General features: G+C 47.5%; 1 protein-coding gene across 10 annotated transcripts in view; it reads right to left on the reverse strand.

Moving 5' to 3' along the window:
* Positions 1 to 13,623, reverse strand: part of SLC9A3 (solute carrier family 9 member A3) — a 215,276-nt gene that overhangs the window by 155,177 nt on the left and 46,476 nt on the right. The window lies entirely within an intron of this gene.

The following is a 13,623-nucleotide window of genomic DNA, read 5'->3' on the forward strand; positions in this document are numbered from 1 at the left end:
TAGTGCAGCTGGCACCAATATTTAAATACAACTCAACAGGCCTGAGGATTCCTTCAGCCCTGCTGACTGAAGTCCTGTACTTATCCCCAGAATGTCTCCAGCTGGAATTGTGGCAGGGCCAACTTCCCCACGCTGTCTGAGCAAAGTGCCTCAAGCTGTTCTGGAGGGACCATGCTCATGGCGTGTGGCAGAGGAGAGGAAATAATTCAGTCTCTATAGCTCATTTAATTCTTGGCTTCTAAAATGAGACTGCAAACAAGGATGACAATCAGTGGGAACTGATATTGATTTCTGATTTCCTGCCCATCAGGAGCTGCATCTGGACCCCCTGGCTCATTTTACATAGGTCAAATAGTCACCAGTCAGAAAGATGTGTTGTTCACTATCAATTTTAGGGACTATTTAGCAAAAATATGTAGCCTTTGGAGGCACACATTTAGCAGGTGAGGGGGGAACATCCCTCCGTGTGGGAAGTGCTGAATTATTCTGGGAGTGGGAAGCTGTGTAAATGAACACCTCCCCACTCATGCACCAATCATCCCAGGTCTCAGAAATCAGAAGTCAGTCCCTTGCTCTCTGACATGACTGTGCACAAAGCTGGAAAGACTGCAGTCATAGAGCTGAAGTATTCCCCTCAGATAGCTCTAGAGTGGCGAGAAGAAGAAATGGACTGATACAAGGTTGGTTTTCTTCATTTTTATTTTTTAAAGAAAGAAGTTAGTTTCAGCTGGGGCCCTTCCCACCCGTGATTACTCTTGTCAGGTATTGAGGAGGGGCTAATAGCTCTGACTGGTGAACTCCTCATTACATCACTGCTGTGAGACAGGGATTCCTCTGCTGCTTAATGTCAGTCCAGGGAGAGATGAGGAAATCTTTGGTAAACATATCCAAATGTCCCATTGCCTCTCCCTGCCTGATCACGCCATAGCTGTCAGCCAGAGAGAGAGAGTATGAAGCATACAGCAACTAGGGTGATGGTCTGCAATAGTCTATGATTCCCCCTTGCTAAGGGAACTGGCATATGCCACTGTGTTAAGTCCAGTTAGGCATTGCTTGGGTTAATTTAAGGGGGAGAAACAATCACTAGCAGGGACATACTTCTACAGCTGCAGACTCAGGCCAGGGGAATTAAAGGACCAATGACCATGGGTCTAGAATTCCACCTTGTGTATATACCTGACTTTTCAGAGCTCTGTCTAAGCAAACAAAAAACCCTCTGAACTAATTTCTGAACTAAGAGTTCCTTCAGCTTGTTTTCCGAGTTTAGCCCCTCCCCCCCAAAAATAGTGGTTTTGTCCAGCTAAACTTCCTGTCAATCAAAAAGAGGACTTTTAGTCTAACTAACAATTTCATCTACTGCAGCCAAATTCCCCTAAGTACAGCCCTTTTATGGCATGCTTGGGAAGTTACTTAGGGTATGGTATGTCTACACTGGCAGAGTTACAGCGCCGCTGAGAGCACGCTGAAGGGAAACCACTGTTGTGGGTTCACACTGTCTGCTGCCTGTGCAATGGCATGTTCACACTTGCAGCGGTATTCAGAGCGGTGCACTCTGGGCAGCTATCCCACAGAGCATCTCTTCCTCTTCTGCCTCTAAGAGTTGTGGGAAGGCAGAGGGGGTCACAGGGCATCCTGGGTCCCGTCCTAATGCCCCGTGATGTATTGCTTCGCATCCCAGAAATCTCTGTGCTTCCGTCCACATTTGGCACCATCTTTCAACGGTTTGTGTACTGTGTGCTCTGCTCTGCCTCTTCGGTCTGCAGGAATGGATCCCGCACTGTTAACCACTAAATGGGGAGGGATAGCTCAGTGGTTTGAGCATTAGCTTGCTAAACCCAGGATTGTGAGTTCAATCCTTGAGGTGGCCATTTAGGGAACTGCGGTAAAAATCTGTCTGGGGATTGGTGCTGGTTTGAGCAGAGGGTTGGACTAGATGACCTCCTGAGGTCTCTTCCAACCCTGATATTCTATGATTCTATGCTACTCGCTTTCACTAATGTAGCAGTGGAGTTATTCCTTAAACTAAAAAGGCAAGAGAAGTTTGACGTTGATTTCATCACACCTAGTAGCTACGACATGAGATTGTTTGTGGCATTCATGGAGGTGCTGACCACAATGGAACACCGCTATTGAGCTCTGGAAAGAAGCACTGAGTGTTGGGATCACATTATCATGCACATCTGGGATGATGAGCGGTGGCTGCAAAACTTTCACATAAGGAAAACCACATTCATGGGACTGTATGATGAGCTTGCCCAAGGACACAAGAATGAGAGCTGCCCTGCCATTAGAGAAGCACATGGTGATTGCACTGTGGAAGCTGGCTACTCCAGACTCCTACCGATCAGTCACTAGCCAGTTCAGAGTGGGAAAGTTAACCGTTGGATTCATGTTGACAGAAGTGTGCAAGGTCATTAATCACATCCTACTCTGAAAGACCTTGACTCTGGGCAATGTGAGTGACATTCTGGATGGCTTTTCACAAATGGGCCTCCCTTACTGTAAAGGGATGATAGATGGCACGCATATTCCAATTCTTCCACCAGACCACCGAGCCACCAAGCACATTAATCAGAAGTATTTCTCAATGGTTCTCCAGGCGCTAGTGGGTCACTGTGGGCATTTCACAGACATTAATGCAGGTTGGTCTGGAATGGTGCATAATTCACACATCTTTCAGAACACTGGCCTATTCATGAAGCTGCAAGCAGGGACTTTCTTTCCAGACCAGAAGATCACCTTAGGGGAAATCGAAATGCCCATTGTGATCCTGGGAGACCCTGCCTACCCTTTAATGCCGTGTCTTATGAAGCCATACATGGGACACCTTGACCGCAGCAATGAGCGGTTCAACAACAGGCTGAGCAAGTGCAGAATGACTGTTGAGTGTACTTTTGGCCATTTAAAGGCCCGTTGGCGCTGCCTATATGGGAGGCTGGACCTAGCCGATGACAATATTCCGATGCTTATAGCCGCGTGCTGTATGCTCCATAGTATTTGTGAAGGGAAAAGTGAAAGCTTAACTCAGGCCTGGACCGCTGAGGCTCAGTGCCTGGAAGCTGAATTTGAACAGCCAGAGACCAGGGCTATTAGAGGGATGCAGGGCGGGGCCATCAGGGATGCCTTGAGGCAGCAATTTGAAGCTGAAAGCCACTAATATTTGTTGCTATGCTCAGGAGTGCAGTGCTTGTAATGCTAGGAGGTGATTGTGATTGCTGTAGACAATGCACTATGAAGGTTTAAGACATTTGTCTGTTGCTTTGCAGGGCTCCGTTTGTTTTCAATTAATAAAGAGTGCTTTCAAACCAACAAAATTCTTTTATTAAAAAAGAACAACCGGAGGAGAGAATCAAACCAAAACAAAAAACAAAAAAAAAACCCATCAGCACTGAGGCATGGGGTAAGGGAGGGTCCCAGGAGGAGATGGGGTCCTGGGATGGTTAAAGATTTGTTTATGTCCAGGGATCATATCCAACCTTCTCCTTTGGAGTACAGTGCAGCGGGTGCTGTACTTCAGCAGGGCTAAATTGCAGAGGGACAGGTGCTGAGTGCTGTGGGTACTGGGAGTCCGCAGTGCTGGACTGTGATGGGGAGGAGTGGAATGCTGCGGGATTGGAGCCAGGAGGTTGATAAGAGTGTGTTGGTGGTGTCTGGGGAGGCGCATGGGAAAGAGTTTTGTGACAGCGGCTGCAGGGAAGGGCAGGCATGGAGCTGCTCGGTTTGCAGTGCTAGTAGCACCTGGAGTGTGTCCGCTTGGCCCTCCATAACGTTTAAGAGCCTCTCCGTGGCTTTGTTCTAGCACACTGCTTTCTCCTTTCTGTCCCTCTTCTCACTGTAGTGGGGGCACCTTAAAACCATTACTGTCACATTTTCAACAGGCTGCGTTAATTATGGAAGATATCTTGCTGCTGCGGGTGAGCAGAGAATAAAGGTAGGGTCTTCTCCAAGACTGTGGCTTCTGGCCTGGCCCTTATGCAGCTTGCCTGTGTGCATCAATGGTTCCCCTCCTCCCCCGTGATGGCAGAGTGGCACGGGAAAGTTACCCTTAATGAGGCAAGAAATAAAGCAGCTCTGCCAAAGAACCTGCAGCAGTGGGTTTCCATGAGAGTTTCCTGGAGATCTCTGAGGCAGATTCCTGTGAAGTGAGGGAGTCAATCAACAGCCTGTTCCACTGCTCAGACTAGGCATGTGGTGGTATGCGCATCTCACAGACACAAGCCTGCTTTCTGCAACCCTCCTGCCCCCAACAACTCGCTTCAACGATTCCCAAAATCAAAGCCACTTACCAGGGGCCTCCTCTCCTATTTGTGCTTTGCCAAGCTCTGACAGCTGCCACTGGCTAGACTCCTCCAGGGTAGAGAAGAGCTCCTGGCTGCATGCATCTCTGACCTCCGACTCATCATCTGCCTCTGGGTCCCCCATCCCCTCCACATCCTTGCCAAGATTTCCTCCTCCTGGTTTGGTCCACTCTCAACTGGCATGCAAGTCACTGAAGTACTCACAGTGGAGGTATGGTTGCCACTGAGTATCGCGTCCAGCTCTTTGTAGAACTGTTAGTTCGTGGGCACAGCACTGGAGCTGCGGTTTGCCTCCCATGCCTTGTGGTAGGTGTTCCACAGCTCCTTCATTTTGACCCTGCACTGCAATGTGTTCTAGTTATGGCTCCTTTGTGTCATGGATCATGAAATTTGCCCATACGTATCATAATTCCTATGGCTGGAGCGCAGCTGGGACTGGACAGCCACCTATCCCCAAATGCTGATGAGGTCCAGCAGCTCAGCATTGCTCCAAGTGGGGGATCACCTTGTGCTTGGAGCAGGCATGGCCATCTGGAAATATGCTCTGAGACTACTGCACACCTCATGAAGCAAACAGGAAGGGGACTTTCAAAATTCTGAAGGAATTTATGGGGTGGGGATGACGGTTGGTCACCTGAGGGCAGGGCAGTAGAGTTCAAACCAATGATCAGAGAGGTGAGAACAGGCATTGTGGGATACCTCACAGAGGCCAATCACAGCACTGTAATCAACCAGCGTGTCTACACTGGCACTGTGGCACTGTACCCCCAGCACAGAAAGTTGTACGCTTCTCGGTGGGGTGGTTTGTTTTTTTTACAGTGCTGCAACTGCGCAGTGTCTGTGCACTAAGTGGCTTGGCAGTGTGTACACCACACCTTAGGAGTTACAACACAGAAAGCTGCTTTACTGTGCAGAAACTTGCCAGTGTAGACAAGGCCTTAGTGTGCCAAAACCAGGCCAACCCTTTTCTCCTGACAACCAGGGCATGCAGCTGTGGTCTTTTCTATTCGAAGAGAGCATGATTCAGGACTGGCCCCATGGGGAAAGCCACTGGCACAGAAGGCCTTCTCTGTCAGGTATGGAGTAAGGTCCACTGGCTCTGCAGTCCCCCCCTTTTCTCACAGATAGCATTTTGGGGATGGGAGGAGTTTGGTCAGGGCAGTCCTGTGCTCTGGCTATTTCTCCACTTGCTACAAGATGCATCATAGAGGCATTTGGTATCTAGGTGCAAGTTAGAGTAGGAGGTTGTTAACTGTCCCTCAGGCATCTCATGATCAGGTAAACAATCTACCTCCCTTCCTTGTCAGTGACAAGCTTTGCACAAGTGCAAAGATTAATTAGGCTCAGATAACAAAGACCTCCTCCTTGGCTAACCTTTGGTGAGGGCCTATCCGGGTTAACAGCACCCTTGGCTTTGCATTTCTAAGTGTAATCCAGCCTATGCATTTAACTACCAATCCCTTGAACAGTCCCATTTCATTTCCTTAAAGAAATTTACAAACTGCAAATAGAATTTAGATCACAAGACACAATACTGCCACTGATACACCGTAACCAGTGTACTCCTCAGCAGGAACAGGCATGTCAGGTTGCTAAAAACCAGAGAGCCTCTTAGACTGCAGTTAGCATTTAACTAACATTTTGAAATCTTTGACATGTACAGTGCAAGAACTAATGGGGAGGTCACTTTGATAGAGGGTACTGTACTTTGGAATTATAATCTCCAAGGCTTTAGTAATATGACGGATTGTTTTAAAATAGCTTTGATGGAATTAATAAATGGTGGTGACACATAAATTAAATATTTAAGAAATAATTCTAAAGTACTTAAAGGTGTAGAAAACGTAATGCAAGGTCAAAAGATCTAATCAGTGAAGAGTCACTGAAGTCCATTAATGGGTGGAATATTTGGATTCTGTATCAACCTGAATAAATCCATAAATTGTGGCATTTGTTCAGTCCCAAATAAAGCCAGTGAATGCTGCTGCCTCCTGGTTCAGTTCTCCACTATCTTGCCTAGTCAGTTATACCCGGGCAGAGTAGATGTAACACACTAGACACATTTTACACCCACTTTGCATGGGTGTGACTATGGAAGGTGCAAGGCCCTGAACCTCCAGCATCCCTCAGTTGCCAGTAAGTAGCTATCCAACACCTGCTGCCACCCTGCTATTCCCCACTCCAATGAGAACCCCCCTTACCTTCCTTGGAACAAGTAATATTGGGATAGCACGCCTCTCTGGCAACAGATGTAATTATATATAACATTTGGAACTCTTATTCTCAGGCAGCAAACCCTGGATGCAGCTGCTCCAAGGCTCCTGCATTGCTTTCCCATAGGTATGATCAGAATGGCCACAGGAAGTTGTTGGTGTGGTCGAGGTTAGCTTCCTCTACACACATTTTTAAAGAAGCAAAACACAAAACGTAAACAGCAAAGAGTCACTAGCATAGTACTAGTGGCTAGAAACCAAGCTGGCACGAACACCTCAAGGGGAGATATAATTGTTCTCTATAAATAGATCAGAGGGATAAACACCGGAGAGGGAGAGGAATTATTTCAATTAAGGGCCAGTCTTGGCAGAAGAACAAATGCAGATAAAACTGGCCATAAACAAATTTAGGCTTGAAATTAGGCAAAAACCATCAAAGGACTGACATTCTGGAACAGCCTTCCAAGGGGAGCAGTGGGGGCAAAAAACCCAACTGGCTTTAAGACTGAGCTTGACAAGTTTCTGGAGGGGATGGTCTGATGAAGTCACCAACAGTGGCATGTGGCCCATCAGCAAGTGCCAGTAGCAAATATCTCCAATGGCCGGAGATGGGACACTAGATCGGGAGGGCTCTGAGTTACAGTGAATTCCAGGTGTCAAGCTAGTGCAGAGATGGGCAAACTACGGCCTGTGGGTGACATCCAGCCCACGGGACTGTCCTGCCCAGCCCTTGAGCTCCCGGCTAGGGAAGCTAGCCTCCAGCCCCTCCCTGGCTGTTCCCCCTCCCCCGCAGTCATGCCGCCGCACGGGCATCACTCTGGGCGGCGGAGCGACATGCTACTCTGAGCGGCATGGTAAGGGGCAAGGGGGTTAGATAAGAGGTGGGGAGTCCCAGGGGGCAGTCAGGGAACAGGGAGTGGTTGGATGGGGCGGAGGTTCTGATGGGGGGTGGACGGTCAGGGGATGGGGAACAGGGGGGTTGGATAAGCATGGGAGTCCTGGGGGGCCTGTCAGGGGGCAGGGGTGTGGATATGGGTCAGGAGACAGGGAACGGGAGGGTTGGATAGGCATATGGTCCCGGGAGGCGCTGTCAGGGGGCAGGGGTGTGGATAGGGGTTGGGGCAGTCAGGGGACTGGGAGTAGGGGGGTTGGATAGGGGGTGGGGTCCCAGGGGGCAGTTGGGGCAGGGGGTGGTTAGGTGCAGGGAGTCCTGGGATGGGGCAGTCAGGGGACAAGGAGCGGGGGGGTTGGAGGTTCTGAGGAGGGCAGTCCAGGTGCGGCACCAGCGTTTCTGGCACCCTAGGCAGAATTTGGGGGGGCGGCATTTTGTGCGCTCCCCATGGGGCACACAGGAGCTTCTGGTTCCACTCCCATGGCGCCGCCGAAGAAGGACCCTCCTCCAAAATGCCGCAGGCGACAGCGGCAGTCATTGAGCTGCTCAATTGCCTGCCGCTGTTTTCCGCGGCACGTCGGCAGAAGGTCCTTCTTTGGCGGCACGACGGGAGCGGAACCGGAAGCTCCCGTACGCCCCATGGGGAGTGCACAAAATGCCACCCCCCAAATCCTGGTGCCCTAGGCAACCGCCTAGGGTCGCCTAATGGAAGCGCCGGCCCTGGGGCAGTCAGGGGGTGGGAAGTGGGATGGGGCAGATAGAGGGCCGGGCCCAGGCTGTTTCAGGAGGCACAGCCTTCCCTCCCCGGCCCTCCTTACAATTTGCAACCCCGATGTGGCCCTTGGGCCAAAAAGTTTTCCGACCCCTGGGCTAGCGGGTCTCGCCCATGTGCTCAGGATCTAACTGATCACCATGTTTGGAGTCGGAAAGGAATTTCCCCCAGCTCAGATTGAATTTTTTTCCACCTTCCTCTGCAGCATGGGGCACGGGTCACTTGATAGTTTGAACTAGAATAAACGGTGAGGTTCTGTGGCCTGTGAGGTGCAGGAGGTTAGATTAGATGATCACAATGGTCCCTTCAAGCCTTAAATCTAAGAGTTAAAATGATGCAATGAAACCAGTGACAAGGCACACTGTACCAAATACAACATTCCTCAGGGAAAGCTAAAATCAAGATTAAAAGTAGGTCACTGCAGCAGTTTCTCAACAGTATATTACTAGACTATCATACTATTCATTTTGCAAGCACGTTTTACAATGCCTACAGGAAGCATGCTTAATAGGCAATTACATGTATACAGGACACTCAAAGCAGCTATTGCAAAGTTACTACAGTAACTTATCACTTAAAGTTGTCCCAGTTAAAGTTGTTACATTGCTGATCAATTAGGGGACATGCTCATTTAAGGTTGTGCAATGTTCCCTTATAATGTTGTTTGGCAGCCGCCTGCTTTGTCCACTGTTGTAGGAAGAGTAGCCCGTTGGAGCTAGCTGGTGGGGGCTTGGAACCAAGGTGGACCGGCAGCCCCCGCCCCCATCAGCTCCCCACTCCCCTAAGTTCCTGTGCATCAGCTGCCCAGCAGGCTATCAATTGCTGGCAGTTCAGCTGTCCCTCCCCCCACTGCCACGTGCTGCTCCTGCCTTGGAGCTTCTCCCAGGAGCCTCCTGCTTGCTGTGCGGGGAGGTGGGGGAAGCAGGGGATTCATGTCAGGATGTCCTCCTGCCCCCCACTTACTCCATCTCCACAGAGCAGGGGGAGACAATGACATGACATGACATGACAGGGCTCAGGACAGAGGGAGCATGCTGGCAGCACATGCTGCACTTGCTGATCTACTTAAAAAGGCAATGTACTTAGAGTGCAGTCAGCATACTTAAAGGGGCAATGCGCAGCTGGCTCGCTCTCTCACACACAGGGTGTATGTCTCTGTCTGCCATGCTGTCTCCCCTCCCTCCATTTGTGCTGCCTTGTAGAATGTGAGGTTACACTTGAGGGCTCAGCTGTTCTAGTTTATCATTTAGCAGTAAGGCATCTCCCTGGGAAATATCCCACCCTCTGACTCCACCACCTCAACCAAGCTTCACAATCCTCATTGTTATGTACAGTATTAAATTGTTTGTTTAAAACATATACTCTGTGTGTGTGTGTGTGTGTGTGTGTGTATGTATGTATAAGATAGTCATTTTTCTGGTGAAAAAAATTTCCCTGGACCGCCCCCCCATTTACATTAATTATTATGGGGAAAATTTATTCGCTTAACATTGTTTTGCTTAAAGTCGCATTTTTCAGGAACATAACTACAATGTTAAGTGAGGAGTTACTGTATAGTACTACTCAATAAATCAAGGTATTTCATTAGCTAATTAACATGATAATGTACTAATCTTATTTTGAAAGGAGCTGTATGTATTCAAACAATACGATTGGTTGATTGCAATTAAATAGCCTTGCTAAATCCCCCTTATAAAGAGCAAAAAGAGTTCTCTGGGATTGCATCTACATGCAGACAAGTGTGTCTTCACACTAGCATAAGAGGATAGGGTGTTTTGAGCACAACTGCCATGAGAAAAATCAGTGTTTTTGCCTCAGCTCATAATCTAGCAATTGTGGAGAAGCAGGTTCAGCCATCAAAAAGGAAAATAGGAAATCAGATTTCAGAGTCATTGAGAGTGACTGTAGTTTAGTGGTGAGCTCCTGACCAAAGGGCTAGTCAATTCTCTAATCATGAATGAAAAATAGGTTGGAAAAAAAATGGAAGTCAGCATAAACTCAATGGGCTTTCACCATAGAGATGGGACAGACAGAAACAAAACCCCCTTATTTGGAACAAATTGGTAAGTCACTGAACTGCACGTAATACAACTGGTTGTGGAGCCAGCATCACAACTCCTAGTATATGCAGTGGGAGAAAAGATACATGAGCCTCTATAATGCAAACATGTCCACAGTTATTAAAAAAACAGATTAGGGATGAATATGTTAGTAGAGTGGTTCTCAAACCATTTTTTCCACGGACCACTTGAAAATTGCTGAGGGTCTCGGTGGACCACTTAATGATCTTTCCAAATAATATTTGTACCATTAGCTAACTATTGTAAAGCGCTTTGGATAAAAGCGCTATATTAAAAAAAAACTTGATAATGACCTTTTTTTGTTCTACAAATAAAAGCACAAAACTCATATTTTAAGATCAGTAGTCTTACCTTTCTAACGCGATGGATGTGCCCTCTCTCCCTTGCTGTGGCAGCCCCCAAACTGGGGCTGGGAAGGAGTGGGGTCTCTCCCCCACCACAGCAGCCACAGAGCTGAGGCTGGGAAGGAGGACCATCTCTCCCTGGCAGCCACAACCCTGGAGTTGGGGAAAGTCGCCTCTTTGTCTCGCCACCGCAGCCCTGCACATCCCAAATTCGCCCCACTCCCTCTTCTAACCCTGCTGTCCCCTCCCACCTACCCCCATATTTCTCCCAAGGCCACCACCTCACCTTACATGTGCATCTTCTCCAGGGTCCAGGCACCTAATTAGTGGAGCCAGACCTGTGTGGCTCCACTAATTAGGTGGGTGGCCCTTCATTCTCTCATGTGTGGCTGCCCAGGCGCGCACCCTAGAGGGAACTATCCACCCGAATGGAGCTCACGGACCAGTTTGAGAACCTCTGTGTTAGTGCAATCGATCCAGTAATTTTCCATGCTTCATGAAAGCTCATACATTTATGCAATTACATTAGTTTACTGTGAATTTATAATTGCAAGTGTGAGCAGCTAAATAGCTGTACAAGGCTGTAATTAATTGATTGTATGCTCTGCTAATACTCCGCTGGTTTTCATATTCCTGACCAATATGCATTTATATGGTGATATGTGTTTTACAGTTGGCTGTTTTATAAGGATCTTCAAGAGCATATGTTTTAAATCAGCATTTCTCTTATTATGTAGGAAAAGTCATCCTAACAGTTCACTGTTTGGATGGCAACAGCATTCACCAGTCAGACCACTCAAAGTTTCCCATTCATTTGTTCAACATCATGCAGTAAAAGAAGATATCAACATGGAAAATTTGCCTTTGACTGTCCATTTTCTAACAGAGAGCCATGTACTGCAGGAAGAACTTTAGTCAGAATGATAAGAATGGAAATATTCTGGACTAACTTTTTTTCCCCCTAAAACAACCATATTTCTAAATGAATGGCATTTCCTATAGCTCTATAACAATGAAAAACTCACACCATTTGTGATGTATCTACTTTTTTACAGACATGCACATCCTTGCATATAGCTGCATTTCAGCTAGTCCTGTTGTCAAAGTAATATATGACAGTTAGGAAGCATAGGTAACCTCAAATCAACATGTGTGTTGGATTTAACCTTGCTCTGCATTTTTTCTGCCCTATGTAGTATGCAATAACTCTGTAAGAATTTAAATGAAAGAATACTTACTAGTGTACTGGATGACTAATGTTAATTTTCCCAAGCCTGAATTACGGGAATCAAAATGTTTGTTGAAGGGGCCTTTTGTTTAACTACCATACAACTCTGTTGAAAACCTCTCAAAATCATCTTTATCTCACATTTTGCTTGAGCTAATGTATGAGGCAGGCTAATATAAATATCACTGGGATAATTATAGATTGTCACCTTAGGTCAAAGTGGCTCTGCTTCTGTTAAATGCTCCACTGCCTGGGGACAAGTACCAACATCAGGTGAGTGCAAGTCACCTCAGCCCCCCAAACAAAGGTCAAGTCTGACACAGGGATGCTGGAACAATTTTTATAGTGCGGGTACTAAGAGCCATTGAACCAAACTGTAAACCATGTATATGATGGAATCCCCTCCCCCCCCGCCGCACCCCCAACACCCCTAGTTCATGCTCCTATGTTCTGTCAGGCAAGATGGAGTGGATATCTGCAAGGCAGACTTGAAATAAGTGTCAGTCTGTGTGTCACTATTAAATAAAAAACAAGTGAGAGGCAGTAAGCACTGAGTGGCAGCTGCTGCAGAAGTACTCATCCGGGTATTCAAAGTTTGCTAACCAGCGGCACAACCAGTGATATGATAGCACTCTGCAATGGCTGGCATGGGGCTATCTGGAACTGGGAATGGGTGACAGGGGGATGGATCACTTGATGATGACCTATTCTGTTCATTCCCTCTGGGGCACCTGGCATTGGCCACTGTCAGAAGACAGGATACTGGGCTAGATGGACCTTTGGTCTGACCCAATATGATCACTCTTATGTTCATCCAGCCCAAAGGGAACTAATGATGTGATTAATGTTGCACCTGTCCTAACTGCATCAATGCAACAGAGTAAGCCACTTCCAGGACTTGTTACCCAGTGAGGATAAGGAAGACATGGTACAAGGAGGATGAGGAAACATGGTACAATGATAATCAAATGCAATCATAGAGGCTGAAGTGCTTCCCAGTGGGTACACCCGAACATGGAACCTTTTAAGTGTTGAGAAGGAATACAACTGAAACATCTCCCATGAAGAGATTAAGAATTACCTTCTGGAGACACTGGCTGGCACACAGATACATTGTAGAATTAATGTCCAATCCAAATAAAACATTAACTGACCACACTGTACACATAGGACAATAAACAACAGCATGTGAAAAACGGAAGATGAACCAGAGCCACCATCCACCAAGAGCAGCATTTGCAAATCCCAAGCTTGTGATGAGGCACAAGCAGTGAACTCAGCAGCGAGTAAAGTGACAGACGGTGAAGAAACAGAAAGCACCAAACGGGCACCAAACACAAAGCACTTTGGCCAGAATGCACAGAAAGAGTTAGATACTCAAGTCCCAGTTTTGGGACCACTGTGATAGACAGGACTCCTTCTGAACCTTGTATGGGCCTAAACTCTGTCACCACCTAAGTTTTGCAGTACAAGCTCTCCAGAGACCTATGTTTCTGCTTCTGAGCACACACACTGCTGCCTCCCTGTAGGCATCTGGGCACCAACCTCCTGCCTAAGCCCCTGAATAATTCACAAACCGGGGAAGACAGGCATTCAGCCACCTAAGTCATATGGGGGGCCTGATCTGGTAGGTGTGCTCAGAGGGCAAATCTTGCTCTCTCTGGCTCAAATGACAGAAAGAGCAAGGCATGAGTTACTCTATAGCACAGTGATCAGAGCACTCATCTGAGAGGTGGGAGACCCAGGATCCAGTCCCTCTGCTCTAATGATGCTTTTATTATTTACCCAGAGTGTA

Source organism: Mauremys reevesii, linkage group 2 (assembly GCF_016161935.1).
Source record: "Mauremys reevesii isolate NIE-2019 linkage group 2, ASM1616193v1, whole genome shotgun sequence".
Classification (NCBI taxonomy): Eukaryota; Metazoa; Chordata; order Testudines; family Geoemydidae; genus Mauremys; species Mauremys reevesii.